Below are 16,297 nucleotides of genomic sequence, written 5' to 3' on the forward strand. Positions count from 1 at the left end.
GGAAGGCAATGGTAAACCACCATTGCCGAAAACTGCTAAGAAAACAACTTAGGCTGAAGCATCAGCAGACAATGATTAAAGGACCAGCCTTTGGGCAGAGCCTGCACACTCTCCCAAATATTTATTATATAAATAAATATATTGAAGGTTGTACGCTGTGATGAAGGGAGGAACCAGCAGCTGACAGGAGGAACAATGGGTGAGCAGGCAGAAACATGCATGGATGAATATTTTTTAATGCATCACGTGAATCACAGAATTGTTACAGCACAGAAGGAGGCCATTCAGCCTGTCGGGTCTGCATCGGTTCTCTGAATGAGCAATTCACCTGGTGCTATTTCCCTGCCTTCTCCCTTTAACCCTGCACATTTTTCAGGTAATAGTTCAATTCCCTCTTAAACACCTCGATTAAACCTGCCTCCACCACACTCTCAGGCAGCGTGTTCTTGACCTTAAACACTCACCATGTAAAACAGTTTCTCCTCATGTCTCCATTACTTCTTTTGCCAATTGCCTTAAATTTGTGCCCTCTCGTTCTTGCACTTGTCTCACCGAGCTGAACACGGTGTTGGTTATGATAAGGTCCTCGTCAGACAGAGTTGATAACTTCAAGGAAATGTTGAGGGTGACATTTATGATGCAAAAAGAGCCAGATTATAAATTGATTTAAAATATATTAGCTTTCAAAAGAGATTTGTGCAAATACTGATTTTTCTTAATAAAAGCGGATGCTGGAAGTCTTAAATAAAAACCGAAAATGCTAGAAAAACTCAGCAGGTCGGGCAGCAACTGTGGAGAGAGAAACAAAGTTAACGTTTTGAGTCTGTATGATTCTTCTTCAAAGCTGAAACGTTAACTCTGTTTCTCTCTCCACAGATGCTGTCAGACCTGCTGAGTTTTCCCAGCATTTTCTGTTTTTATTACTGATTTTTCTTATTCTGTTCAGGAATGTGGGTGTTGCTGGCCAAACCAGCATTTATTGCCCGAACCTAACCGCCCTTGAGAAGGTGCTTGTCAGCCACCTTCTTTTACCTCTTCAGTCCATGGTACACCCACAGTGCTTTTAGGAAGGGAGTTCCATGAATTTGACCCAGCGACAGTGAAGGAATGGTGTTACAGTTCGAAGCCAGGATGGTGCGTGGCTTGGAGGGGGACTTGTAGGTGGTGGTGTTCCCATGGATCTGCGGCCCTTGCCCACTGAAGTGATAGAAGGTGCTGTCGAAGGAGCTTTGGTGAGTTGTTTACAGTGCATCTTGTAGGTGGTACACACTGCTGCCATGGTGCATCACTGGCGGAAGGAATGAATGTTGAAGGTGATGGATGGGATGCCAATCAAGCAGGGCTGCTTTGTCCTGGATGGCGTCAAGCTTCTTGAGTGTTTTGGGAGCTGCATTCCACCAGGCATGGAGAGGATTCCATCACACTCCTGACTTGCGCCTTGTAGATGGTGGACAGGCTTTGGGGAGTCAGGAAGTGTTACTTGCCACGGAATTCCCAGTCTCTGACTTGCTCTTGTAGCCACAGTATTTATGTGGCTGGTCCAGTTCAATTTCCGTCAATGCTAACCCCCAGGCTGTTGAAAGGGGGGGATTCAGCGACAATAATTCCATTCAATGTCAAGGGGAGATGGTTGGATTCTCTCCTGTGTGGCATGAATGTTACTTGCAACTTATTAGCCTAAGCCTGAATGTTGTCCATGTCTTGCTGCATATGGACATGGACTGTTTCAGTATCTGAGGAATTATGAATAGCCCTGAACATCGTACAATTAACAATGAACATCCCACTTCTGATCTTATTATGGAGGAAAGGTCTTTGATGAAGCAGCTGAAGATAATTGGGCCTAGGACACTGAGGAACTCCTGCGGTGATGTTCTGGGACTGAGATGAATGACCTCCAAGAACCACAACCATCTTCCTTTTTACTAGGTATTACTCCAACCAGTGGAGAGTTTTACTGCTGATTTCCATTGACTCCAGTTTTGCTAGGGTTCCTTGATGCCACACTCAGTCAGTTGCTCTCACCTCACCTCATCTCTGGGATTCATCTCATGTTTGACCAAGGCTGTAATGAGGTCAAGTGCTGAGTGGCCCTGGCGGAACCCAAACTGAGTGTCAGTGAGCAGGTTATTGGTGACTATGTGCCACCTGATAGCACTGTTGACGACACCTTCCATGACTTTGCTTTAAGATCATACCTTAAAACCAAAATAAGTGAATCCAATTCGAAACAAGTGAGATTTGACAATTTGAATATACCTAGTGGAAATGGCTCTGGCTGATAATATTGAAAGCAATGTTTTTTCCCAACTCTTTAAAGGGTTTAAAATACAAGCACATGGGACATATAATTCATCTGCGGTTTAACTTATGGTTAGTGACAATGCTAGAATAATGCACCAAGTAATTTCATGCAAATCCATTGCCCACTCTCTACCCCTCAGTGACTAAAATAGTTTTGAAGCCACCTAATTATCATTTTACACATGAAAAATGTTCCCTGAATATTAATGAGAAAATTAATATGATATGCATTTGTTAAGGAGCTGGTCAGTAAGGTGTCCAGTTGATAAAAGAAATGCTTAGCCCTGAGTATGTGATGATTTGTTAAAATGAAAAATTAATATTGGGTTGTAAACAACTTACATTGGCCTTCTGCAGGGCAGTAATGAAGGGCGGAATTTTCCATTACTGAGACTAAGTGCGGTGGTGGGCGCTAGCCCCACTGGCTGCAATGGTGGGAACTCACGCCCAATTCCACGCTTGGAGGGTTATTAATTATTCACAGATGCGTATCGGTCCGATACGATACTTGGGAGTGATTCATCTGCTCGCCATCAGCTGGCTGGTTCGAAGGTCCAGGCACTATATTTAAAGGCCAGTTCGACACACAATCTCATTCGCTCCAGCCCGTCAGAGATGTCTTGCAGCCAGAAGAAGGGCGGCCAAGAGCCTCAAGAAGAAGGCAGCACCTCACTTCACCCACCAGGCCCTCCAGGCCTTGATCAGAGGGGTGCAGACGCACAGGCAAGTGCTCTATCCCAGGGATGTCTGCAGGAAGTGCAGCAGCCTCACCTCTCCAGCCCGGGAGGCTGTCGCAGAGCAGGTCAGTGCGCCTGGCAACTGCACCCAAAATGCCACCCAGTGCAGGAAAAGGATGAATGATCACATCCGCTCCACCAGAGTAATTCATCCTTCAACTCCCCCAATATCAAACTCTCACCAAGGCAGCATGCACTCAAACGCCTACCCTCTTCAGGGATCTCACGCAACCATTAGCGGGGGACAGATATCAACATCATTCTCTCACCGAGACTTTCACAACACCACCATCCCAACTAATATGTAGCTCACATTCCATCCTCTGGCTCTTCTGGGGAGGGGTCACCACACACAGGGGATATGCATCTCACCCAACCTCTGATCCATCCCTTCTCATCACATGCCTTTCTTCTTCATACAGGCTAAGCTGATGCACAACAGGCACAAGAGATTACAGACCTGGGGAGGGACAAGTCGACATCATTGTCCTCACTGAATTTGAGGAGGCTGCAGCTGAGCTGGCTGGGTAGGACGGGGATCACTCCAGTGGGGAAGGGGGGGATTGGGTCTCCCAGCACCTAGTACGGATCACAGCTCCATCACCTCATCAAATCCTGACAATGACAGTGAGTCACGTGCAGTCTTGTCTAGCTCATGATCATTAACTGAAACTCTATTTTCTATTTTCTAGGCATCAGCAGATCGAGGCCCCCAAGCCAGTCCAGCACCTGTGCGAGCCCCCAGACAACTTCCAAAGAGGAAGCTCTGGAAGAACCATCATGGCGCTCACATGACTGTCAGGAAGATATAATAATTCTCTTAATGCTATTGGAATTTATTGTAAAATAGTGGTATCTGTGTCTGAGTGTGTGTGTGAGTGTGTGACTTAATTGGGTTAAAGGCAACTGGTCTGAAGGCTTTGATGTAAACAAAGTAAACATGGGGTGAAAAGTAAGTCTTTTGGAAGAATTTAAAGATTCAATTCCTTCAGTAGTGAGAACTCATGTGGAGGAACAGAGGGTTCCAAGGGTAAGACAAGCAGCAGAGAGAGCTGATAATTATGAGTTAGTTCATAGAGCTAAACCTATTTTTCATCACCCTTTTAAATCAGAAAAGGATAGAAAGTGGGAAGGTGAAAGGAAGGTGGGTAGTCAGGGATTAGAAGAAGTGAGTGGAAATTCGCAGCAAGTTTTTCTCAGAATAAACAGGAAGGTGCTGAGAGTAGAGTGATGTTCAAAAATTGAGGTGTTTTTATTGTAATAAAGTTGGACATACAAAATCTGTGTGCTAGAAAGTGCAGGGAAAATCTGTTGGAATTATAGGGGTGCAGAAAAGTTCTGGAAGTAAAAGTACTGTGGGTTCTGAGGTTCAGGCACAAGAGAAACCAGTGGTTTGTGTACAGGTAAAACAGGAAGAATCAGTGAAAGGTAAAGAAGTGGGAATGTGTTCACAATTTACCCAAGAGAATTCTGAGGAGCAGGTTGCAGAAATATTTAAAGATTTTGTGTGTGAAGGGAAAGTCATTCCATGTGTACAGGGTGGAGTAGGTAAAGATGTTAAAAATAGAGACACAGGGGCTAATCAATGCTTAATAGTGATATTTGTTGTTCAGAGGGAGTACTGCAGGAACAGGTGATAATAAGTGGGGTTCATGGGGATGCGAAACCTATTCCATTGTAGAAGATAAATTTAAAAGGGCAGGATTTTTACCTCGTTGGTCGGGTGGGCCCAGGAACGGCCGTGAAACCAACCACCGCCCACAATTGGGCCACGGCCACAATTTCACATTGGCTGGTCAAATAACGGCCAGCCAACATGAAAGGCGCGCTCAGAGCCTCAGCGCTGCCGAGATGGGGGCAGGAGGAGTGCGAGTGCTGAAGTGTGCGCATGCAGACCTCACGCTTGTCCACACCAGTTGCAAGCATCTCAAACTTGTTTGACAATTGCAAAGTATGAGGCTCTTCCACTATTGTCTGTCGGTCCCTTTACCTGCCTCACTTACAGGCACACCTTCTTGGATGCAATGGGGAAAGGTCGCACAGAGCTGCCTCAGGGAGTTGAAGATTTTTAACATTAGAAAGAAAAATTTTATAAATAAAGAAAACATGTCCCCTCATGTGGTTCTGTCACATAAGCAGGAACATGTTAAAAATGAGTTTTAAAATTTTTTATTGTGTTTTATTTACTGTCCGAAACCTCATCCTGCCCGTGGATGAGGTTTTGTTTAAAAGCAAATGCCGCCTGGCCTATTCGCCCACCAGCCAACTGAACGGTTGGATGGGCAGTGAAAAATTCCATTTAATTAATTGATTAAGGGCCTTAATAGGCCTCTTAATTGTTGGCAGGCGCACTGCCACCTCTTGTGCACGCCCACCGAGTGAAATATCGAGAGAGTATGTGATGATGTTGGAACGCTTGCCCGACATCATCGCGCACTATTCCACTCCCATTCGGGTTGGGCGCATGCCTGCCCACGGAACAAACATTTCTGACCAAAGAGTAAGTGGAAAACAGGTGAGGTGATTGTTGGAGTAATGGAAAAATTGCCCATTGCAGGGTTTCAGTTTATTCTGAGTAATGTTATAGCTGAATCACAGATGTGGGTGATGCTTATGGTAGTTGAGTAGCCTGTAGAGGTGCCTTAAACAGAAGTGTTGCAGAGAGAGCATCCTGGATTGTTTCCAGATTGTGATAACGAGATCATAGGCTCAGAGGTTGAAACAAGAACAGGATGTTGAAAGGCAGGGAGAAGGTGTGAAAATCCAATTAGCTGACACTGTGTTTGATAAGGTTGTTCAGGAAGAAAGATTGGAAGGCAATTCAGCTGAAGTGTTTAACTCAAGGAGGTTAGTAGAGTTAGAGAAAAAGGACTTGCAAATAAAACATTTATATCGGACAGCTTACTCAGAAACAGAGGCAAAACCTATTACTTCCATTTAAGGAAGTAATGAACAGTTTGGGAATAAAGCAATTGAAGTCAACAGCTTATCATCCAGAGTCACAGTGAGCTTTGGAAAGATGGCATCAAACTCTAAAAACTATGAAGAGAGTGTAAAGTCAGAATTATCCACAGGATTGAAATAGGGGAATTCCATTCTTGCCGTTTGCTATCAGGGACTCTGCTAATGCATCGACTGGTTTCAGTCCTTTTGAACTAGTTTATGGTCATGAGGTAAGGGGACCACTGAAATTGATTCATGAGAAATTGGTGGGTCAAAATTCAGAAACTATTCTCCTGGATTGTGTATCAAGTTTCAGAGAGTGATTGGACAAAGCATATGAGTTATCTAGGAAACATTTAAAGATATCACAGCAAGTGATGAAAGTGAAAGCAGACAGGAAAGGTACCACTCATAGTTTTGTTGATGAGAGAAAGTGTTCGTTCTGTTACCAGTACTGGGTGACTCATTAAAGGCAGGGTTTAGTGGGCCTTACAGTATTGAAAAATAATTGAGTGAAGTATATTGTTTAATAAATACTCCAGATAGAAGAAAGAAGCAGAGGGGTGTCATGTAAATATGCTTAAAAATACTTTGATGTGGAAGAGGGCCAAAAGGAGGTGTTAGTGGTAGTAGATAATGAGAAAGAAGTAGAAATGCAGTATTCTGAGATTTATTTTCCTCTAATCAAATTGGATAATGAGGGGGTAGTTGAAAATTTAAGTGTAAAATTGCATTACTTTCTGGACAAGTGTCAAAGTGATTTGAAAAACTATTGCAGTCACACAAACCTATTTGTGGAAATAAGGTGGAGAGGACAGATTTAACCAAACATGATGTGTCTGTAGAAATTTCGTCATCGATAAGGCAACATCCTTATAGATTAAATCTGGCAAAGTTATCACAAGTACAGAAACAAATAGAATTCATGCTTCAAAATGACAGTATTGAGTCTAGTTGCAGTAACTGAAGTTCACCTATTGTACTGGTACCAAAACCAGATGGAACACAAAGATGGTGTGTGGACTATCAAAAGATGAATGTGGTGACAAAAGTGGATTCATATCCTATACCATGGTTGGAAGATTGTACTGAGAAAGTGGGACAATCAAAATTTATCGCAAAGATTGACTTGCTAAAAGGGTATTGGCAAGTACCATTATCGGAGAAAGCAAGGGAGATGTCGGCTTTTGTGACGCCAGATGCATATATCAGTTTAAAGTCATGATGTTTGGTATGAAAAATGCACCTGCAACATTTCAGAGATGACAAACAACGTAATTGCGGGGCTGAGCAATTGTGCTGTTTATATTGATGACCTGATAGTTTTCAGTCAGACGTGGAAGGAGCATTTACAACACCTGGAAGAATTATTTACTTGATTACAAGTTGTGGGAGGAGCATTTACAACATCTGGAAGAATTATTTACTTGAATACAAGAAATTAATTTGGTGGAGAATTTGGCTAAAAGTGAATTTGCAAAAGCACAAGTTATGTATCTAGGCCATACCATTGGACATGGTAAGGTGGCTCCGAGACATGTGAAAGTCAAGGCTATTTTGGATTGCCTGCAACAAAACGAGAAGTTTTGAGATTTCTGGGCATGAGTGGGTTTTATCAGAAATTTGCACCAAATTTTAGCAGTGCAGTTGCTCCACTGGCTGAACAATCAAAAAAGAGCAATACGTTTCAATGTTCACAAGGCATTTGACAATTTGAAAACTGTATTAACTACGACACCAGTTTTGGCAGTACCCAATTACGCCAAGCAATTTAAGTTGGCCGTTGACGCCAGTGATATAGGCATTGGGGCCGTACTGTTACAAGGTGAAAATGGAATTGAAAAACTGATAGGGTATTTTTCACGAAAGTTGAATGTACAATGGGGAAGATATTCAACGATCGAAAAGGAAACTTTGAGTTTGGTGTTAGCGTTGCAGCATTTTGAAATTTAAGTGGCAAACAATTCGTCAGAAATAATTGCTTATGCAGAACACAATTCTTTAAAGTTTCTGGACAAATTGAGGCAAAAGTGCAAGGCTATTCAGATGGAATTTATTACTGCAACCATTTAATCTACAGATTATACATGTAGCTGGATGAGAAAATCTGATTGCAGATGCTTTATCAAGGGTTTGAAGCTTAAAGGGAAAATTGGACATTTAAAAACCTGGGCACTGAGCTGAAATGATTTCTGTTGATACGAAGGATTTGTACATATATTGTTATGTTAATACATACATCTGGTAATGTAATAGCAGAAGTATATAGATAAGTATAGGATATGCCCTCACTTATTTCAAGGTTTAGCCCTCCTCCCACCCAGTGATAGTGTCCCACTGTGAGATTCACATTCCTGTGATGTCAGCCTTAGTTGAACTAGTCTCCGCACCCTTGTGTGATGTCAGGGAGATGTGTTTAAATCTTTATTGGAAATATGTGATGTAAGCATTTCTAACCCTTCTTCCTGAAGGAACACCATTGAGTGAGGGCAGTTCATCGGTGTTAAGTTCCAATAGTTGTTTAGAAATGAAGACTGAAACCAAGACAGACTCCTTCAGACAGATTTTTATAGCTTGTCATAAAACTCTTCACAGACAGAACTGGTCTCAGCTGTTATCCCTTTTATACAACCAAATGGATACTTAGTTAGACAACCTAATAATTAGCAGTTGAACTTCTTTAACTGTTTCCTTCCCTGACAGATTCCCCTCTTCTTAAAAAGAAAGTAACCCTGCGTTTATATAATCACACAAAAAAATGATAACAAACATCAACATATATTTTTCATTCAATAAATTGACCTTATTCCCCTCCTTAAAAATAAATAAAAACACATATGACCACACAAATTTTTCCTGTGAAAAAGATGTCCCTCTTTGAGGATCTCTAGTTACTTCTTGAAGCTCGCTCCTCTTTTGGTGAAGCCATCAGACAATCGGTAGCTGCTATCAATCCTTTTGACCTTGGCAAGCTCCTTTTTCTTGAGCATCTGTTTTAAGCTCGCAATGTCAATTCGCAATCCCTTCTCGTTAACGCACTTTGTAGAGCGAACCTTTCCCCCAATGTGACTTGTTATCTATAAGATATTCGATAGGTACCGTTCCTGAATACCCTTTTCCATTTAAAACTTCTGCCAGTATCTTTGATATAAAGAATGCCATATCTACTGCCTCCACAATCTTTTTGATTCCCATGCCAGGGCCAGCATTTGCCTTGATCCCCCATGAGAAATATTATAAATCCTCCCGCACTCGAAAATCCATCACATAGATTTGCGTAAGACGCATCACTGAACACAAAAACTTTAATTTTTCTAACATCGCCCAACAATATAGTATATAGATAAGTATAGGAGATGCCCTCACTTATTTCAAGTTTTAGCCCTCCTCCCAGCCAGTGATAGTGTCCCATTGTAAGATTCACATTCCTGTGATGTCAGCCTTATTTCAAAACGCACTGCTCCATTTTTAATTGTGTCAATGTTTGGTTTGCTCTAATGATTTCTTCAACCTTGGGATTGTTCATTTTAGTGCTCAATTCCAAAACATCAAAACTGACGTCTGGCTTTGTTTGTTTGCCTAGCCAGTTGAGTTGCCCAAATAGACTTCTGAGTTCCTCTTTTTCTGTTTCAGAAGCTGCTGTCTTTTTCTGGGAGGCCCAACCACAACTAATTGCAATGAGATTGACATTCTGTAAATAGGATTGCTGATGTAAAAGGACGTGTGATCTGCTCTGCCTGATTTCCAATCCAATGTACTTAAATGCACCAGAAGCCGGACTTCCAATTTTAAACTCTGTTCTGAGCCCATTAATGACTGTTGTTTCAAATTCGCTACGACCACCCCACAAAAAATCATCCACATGCATCATAAAGATGCCTGAAAGTTTCTCTCCATGGTGCCAATAAAACATTGCCGGGTCTGCTTCCAACTGAAGACAGCTCAACTTTAACAAAACTGACCTCACTGAGAAATACCAAACTCTGGAGGCATTATTTAAACCGTATACACATTTATTTAGCTTCCAAAGAGTTCCTTCTACGTTTGGTGCCTCTTTTGGTGGACGGAGAACAACTTCCCTTTGAAGTTGGTGTCCTTGCACAAAAGCAACTTTAAGAACATAAGAACTAGAAGCAGGAATAGGCAATTCAGCCCCACGAGCCTGCCCCGCCATTCAATACGATCATGGCTGATCTCATTTCGGCCTCAACCCCAATTTCGCGCCCTCAATGGACTTACATTCCCAAGCATTTGTAGCAAATAGAGCTAAAAAGATCTTCAGCATAACTTTCCCTGCCGTAGGTCAATCTACTCTTATAGCCTGGTCACTCAATTTTTCTTCCAGCTTTCGTGCCACCAGCCTGGCTTTAGCTTTATAAGTCCCAGCAGGAACCCTTCCTTGTAACAATATATATTTCACCACATTTTTATTTCTCTTTAGTTCTGAAGAAGTCATACGGACTCGAAACGTGAACTCTGTCTTTCTCTCCACAGATGCTGCCAGGCCTGCTGAGTTTTTCCAGCGTTTTCTGTTGTTGTTGATGTAGATCTTGCTGTTTGGCATCCTTTATTAATTTATTGTCCAATTTGTTTGAAGCTACTAAGACTTCTCGATCACATGGGCTTCTGCTCCTAGTAGCGTTACCAGTCTGTGCCATATTCCTTGACCTTGTTAAGCTGCGCCCTCCATCCTGCCTTCTATCCCACTCCGGATGTTACTGTTTGATCTCCCTCTCCCATTTATAGATGTTCTTGCAACAGTTCATGACCTCTTCCTAGAGACATGTTAACTCCCACGCCCACTGTCTAAACTGATACTGCGTTTCCATGCCTTCTATTTTTGTACATGTTCCAAATCTATAGGCCTAACCTCCTGCCCTTTCTATTTTACATTTAACCAGTTTTATATTTTCCAGTAGCCTTCCCTGTTCTATCTACAATTGTCGCATCCCGCCATTGACTGGCCCCTTCTGGCAAGTATGTAACTTTAGTGCCAGCTTTTGGCAGTTGTCCTCCAGGACAAATCGCTCCATCTTCTTTGTCCAAATTGCTGTCTCCATCTTCAGACACCCTGTCAACTTCAGCTAACTGGTCCTCACAGCCATGCAGCATATGGGTGTGAGAAGTACATGGTTCCTCGTCCCTTCCTACTCTTTCCAGACACACAAATTTGTAACACAAAAACAGAATTACCTGGAAAAACTCAGCAGGTCTGCCAGCATTGGTGGAGAAGAAATCAGTTAACGTTTCGAGTCCTCATGACCCTTCGGCAGAACTGAGTATAGTTAGGAGAGAGGTGAAATATAAGCTGGTCTAAGGTGGGGGGGCGGGGGGAGAGAGAAGTTGAGGGTGGGGTGGTTTAGGGATAAGCAGGCAGTGATAGGAGCAGATAATCAAAAGATGTCACAGGTAAAAGGATCAAAGAGGTGTTGAAGGTGGTGATATTATCTAAGAAAAGTGCTAATTAAGAATGGAAGGCAGGATACTCAAGGTACAGCTCTAGTGGGGGTGGGGTGGAGGAGTGGACCAGGGTGTCCTCCATCACCCCCTACTCCTCAACCCCCACCTATGGCACCTCCCCATGCCCATGCAGAAGATGCAACACCTGCCCCTTCACTTCCTCTCTCCTCACCGTCCAAGGGCCCAAACACTCCTTTCAAGTGAAGCAGCATTTCACTTGCATTTCCCCTAACTTAGTCTACTGCATTCGTTGCTCCCAATGCGGTCTCCTCTACATTGGAGAGACCAAATGCAAACTGGGCGACCGCTTTGCAGAACACCTGCGGTCTGTCCGCAAGAAAGACCCAAACCTCCCTGTCGCTTGCCATTTTAACACTCCACCCTGTTCTCTTGCCCACATGTCTGTCCTTGGCTTGCTGCATTGTTCCAGTGAAGCCCAACGCAAACTGGAGGAACAGCACTTCATCTTCCGACTAGGCACTTTACAGCCTTCGGGGCTGAATATCGAATTCAACAACTTTAGATCTTAAACTCCCCCTCCCCCCATCCCCACCCCGTTTCTCCCCCCTCCCTTTTTTTTCAATAATTTATATAGATTCTTCTTTTCCCACCTATTTCCATTATTTTTAAATCTAAAACTAAAACTTTGTTAGTCTTTCCACCCCACCCCCACTAGAGCTGTACCTTGAGTATCCTGCCTTCCATTCTTAATTAGCACTTTTCTTAGATAATATCACCACCTTCAACACCTCTTTGATCCTTTTACCTGTGACATCTTTTGATTATCTGCTCCTATCACTGCTTGCTTATCCCTAAACCACCCCACCCTCAACTTCTCTCTCCCCCCGCCCCCCCACCTTAGACCAGCTTATATTTCACCTTTCTCCTAACTATACTCAGTTCTGCCGAAGGGTCATGAGGACTCGAAACGTTAACTGATTTCTTCTCCACCAATGCTGCCAGACCTGCTGAGTTTTTCAAGGTAATTCTGTTTTTGTTTTGGATTTCCAGCATCCGCAGTAGCTTTTAGCTTTTTGTTTTTATCACAGAAATTTGTCATCTGCACCAACTAACCTTGATGAGTGTACCCAAATAGTCTGGTTCCCATGTTGTAAAAGGACTGTTTTACCGTCTTTGCCTATAATCTTTCCCGGAACTTTCCACTTATTAAGCCCTTCTCTTTTATAGTATAGCATGTCTCCCCGATTGAAAATAGTTTCCAATGGTTGTACATTGTATCTTAGAGCTCGCCGAATTCTTTCTGGAACTTAGGCTTTAAAGAACACTCTTCTACCCGCGTGTAGTGCATTTAAATGCTCAGAAAAGGTAGAGCTAATCATAGTTCCTTCCCAAGCTGGGGGACAATCACTCAGGACTGAAGGAATTTTTGGGTTTCTACCAAAAACCAACTGATATGGATTATAGCCCCCAACTATCTGCAGTGAATTCTTGGCCTGGACAACCCATGCTAGAGCTGATGTTAATTTACGGCTTGGTCTATCTGCCAATATTTTATGAAACATCTCACCTATAACCGCATGATTCCTTTCACACACTCTGTTACTAAAGGGCCTTTCAGCTGTGGTGTTCATAACTATGATATTCATGTTTTCGCACATATCCTGAACTCACCATTAACAAATCCCCCGCCCCCCATTATCAGTGAGGAATTTTGCTGGTGGCCTCAATCCAGACCCTATCCACTGCTCCATTACCTGATCCAATTATTTTCTTTTCTTTACTGTATATGATTGTCGACTGGCTAAACTTTGTTGCCAAATTTACGAAATGTAAAATAAAAATGTTACTTTCTTTATCTCACACATTTAAATCCATCGCCACGACTTCATTGAAATCCCTTGCTAAAGGTTGATTCACTATCGGCCATGACAGTGTCCTTCTGTATTTCTCACATATATCACACCTATCGCTTATCTCCTCTATAAGTTTAGTGTACTCTTCATCCCTTAGCAAAATTTTTATTCTTTGCGAAGGATGGTGGGAAAACCGATGCAATTTTAACACAATTTGTTTTTTGTTTTCCAAATTTCTATTCCCTGACACTAATAACACTTCTTTAACCTCCTTAGTAGAAAAGTTAGGTTTCATTAAAGGAATACAATAGCGTCAGATTATGTAAATTGTAAATCCACAGGTTTTCCAAATGCAATAGCCTTGTCATTTTCTATGTCCAGCTTCATTTGCGCTTTCGTCATTGATGGTCTGCTCAACAGTAATGGTATTTCACTAGACACTACATCCGTGCTGATGAAATGATTGACTCCAGCTATCTTACAGGGAATCGCTACCTTTTTTGAAGGTTTTAGGATATTATCATCTCCAAATCTAAAACTGGTGGAACTCTCAAATTCCTTAACCTTGGTCCGATCCTTGTCATTTAAGGAGTCCGGGTAGCATTTTAACCAACCTATTCCACAGACTGTAGACATGCATCCACTATCTAGCACCGCACGGTTAAAGGGCACTGCCACCAAGACATTCATCACCGGACTGAAACTTTTTGTAATTAATACAATGCCCTCTCTTTGGTCAATATCTCTATCTTCTTCTGAGTCTTCTGTCTCATGCTTAATTTCAAAAACTTTACTATATCGTTTAGGACAGTTCATTGCATTATGGTATTTTAAATCACATGTAAAACACCGATTGACCACACCCTGGGCATTTCTGGGATTCATTCTTTTGTCATAAATCGCTAATTCTTTTCTCTTGCCATAATTGTCCAAGGTGCTTCTGTCCTCATTGTTTCTAGTTACAAATCTCCTTTCGTACTGACGCCTCTGTCCTGTTTCTAAATGATCTCGCCATCCCGTTAACACTGTATCCTCCATTTCCTGTGCTGCGTTTGGCTGCAGTAGAGAGCTTCAGTTGGAGATTGGTGATTGAGGGAGTTTAAGGGTTAAATTCTATCTAAAGTCTAGTCTTTCTTTAATTTAGCAATGAATTAAAAGTTGCTGTTAGGGTTGGAAGGGAGTTTTAGTCCAGCCTTAAAACAGGGCTCATACAGGCTCTGCTTGCAAAGGTAACTAGTTAATTAGATAACTGGCTTAATCAGATTTTCAGAGGCTAGGTTCAGAGAGTATAAAAGTAGGCTATCTTATATTGCCGACTTTTTCTGCACTGCAGTGTTGTGTTTGGCTGCAGTAGTGAGTTTCAGCTGGAGATTGGTGACCGAGGGAGCTTAAGGGTTAAATTCTATCTAAAGTCTAGTCTTTCTTTAATTTCGCAATTAACTAAAAGCTGTTGTTCGGGTTGGAAGAAGGTGAGTTTTAGACCGGAGAGGAGAGGCCAGTGAGAGCGGTATAAAAGGGCCCAAAAAACAGAGGCCGAGACCAGAGAGGAGACCTCTCAGGACCCTCAGGCGGTGGAGTTTGAAGTGACGTCATGATTCCAAAAGTGACACGATGCAGGGGAGGCAGCTGATTGGCAAGTAGGATCAGGTGAGTACTTCTACTAATTAAACTGCTGCAGTCCATTAGCTTAAACAAAATAAGGTGAGGACTTTGGACTGTAGTGGGAGTGTTTGGTGTGGAATAAGGCCCCTAGCATAGTTAGTATTCTTTAAAGGGAGTAACTAATGAGCTTAATCTAAAGGGAAGTCATGGCCACAGAGCTCGCACACTTGATATGCTCCTCCTGTGCTATGTGGGAAGTCATGGACACTTCCAGTGTCCCTGGCGACCATGTGTGCAGGAAGTGTGTCCAGCTGCAGCTACTAGCTAACTGCATTTTGGAGCTGGAGCTGCGGGCGGATTCACTGTGGAGCATCTGTGATGCTGAGATTGTCGTGGACAGCACGGTCAGTGAGGTGATCACATCGCAGGTAAAGACTGAACAAGGGGATGGGTGACCATCAGGCAGAGTGGAGGAAGGCAGGTAGTGCAGGAGTCCCCTGTGGCCACCCACCTCTCTAACAGATATACTGTTTTGGATACTGTTGGGGGAGATGACTTCTCAGGGGAAAGCAGCAGGAGCCAAGTCCATGGCCACGGGCGGCTCTGCTGCACAAGAGGGGAGGAAGGAGAGTGGCAGGGCTATAGTGATAGGGGATTCAATAGTAAGGGGAACAGACAGGCGTTTCTGCGGTTGCAAAAGAGACTCCAGGATTGCATGTTGCCTCCTTGGTGCCAGGGTCAAGGATGTCTCAGAGAGGCTGCAGGGCATTCTGAAGGGGGAGGGCCAATACATTGAGGAACCAACTAGAGAGCAGGTTATCCTAGCCTGTGTATTGTGCAATGAGACAGGATTAATTAACAATCTTGGGGAAGAGCGACCATAAAATGATAGAATTGTCCATTAATATAGAGAGTGAAGAAGTTGAATCCAAAACTAGGGTCTTGAATCTAAATAAAGGGAACTACAAGGGTATGAGGTGCAAGTTGGCAATGATGGATTGGGGAACCTCACTAAAAGGTTTGACAGTGGATAGGCAATGGCTAATATTTAATGAACGTATACATGAATTACAACAATAATTCATTCCTGTCTGGTGCAAAAATAATACTGGAAAGGGGCTCAACCACGGATTACGAAATAAATTAGGGATAGCATTTGATCCAAAGAGGAGACATATAAAATTGCCAGAAAAAGCAGCAAGCCTGAGGATTGGCAGCAGTTTAGAATTCAGCAAAAGTGGACAAAAAGAATGATCAAGAAAGGGAAAATGGAGTGAGAGTAAACTTGCAGGGAACATTAAAAAAAATGACTGTAAAAGCTTCTATAAATATGTGAAGAGAAAAAGATTAGCAAAGACAAATGTGGGTCCCTTACAGTCAGAAACGGGGGGAAATTATAATGGGGAACAAATAAATTGAACACACCATTTGGTTCTG

This window comes from Cetorhinus maximus, chromosome 13 (genome assembly GCF_964194155.1).
Source record: "Cetorhinus maximus chromosome 13, sCetMax3.hap1.1, whole genome shotgun sequence".
Taxonomy (NCBI): domain Eukaryota; kingdom Metazoa; phylum Chordata; class Chondrichthyes; order Lamniformes; family Cetorhinidae; genus Cetorhinus; species Cetorhinus maximus.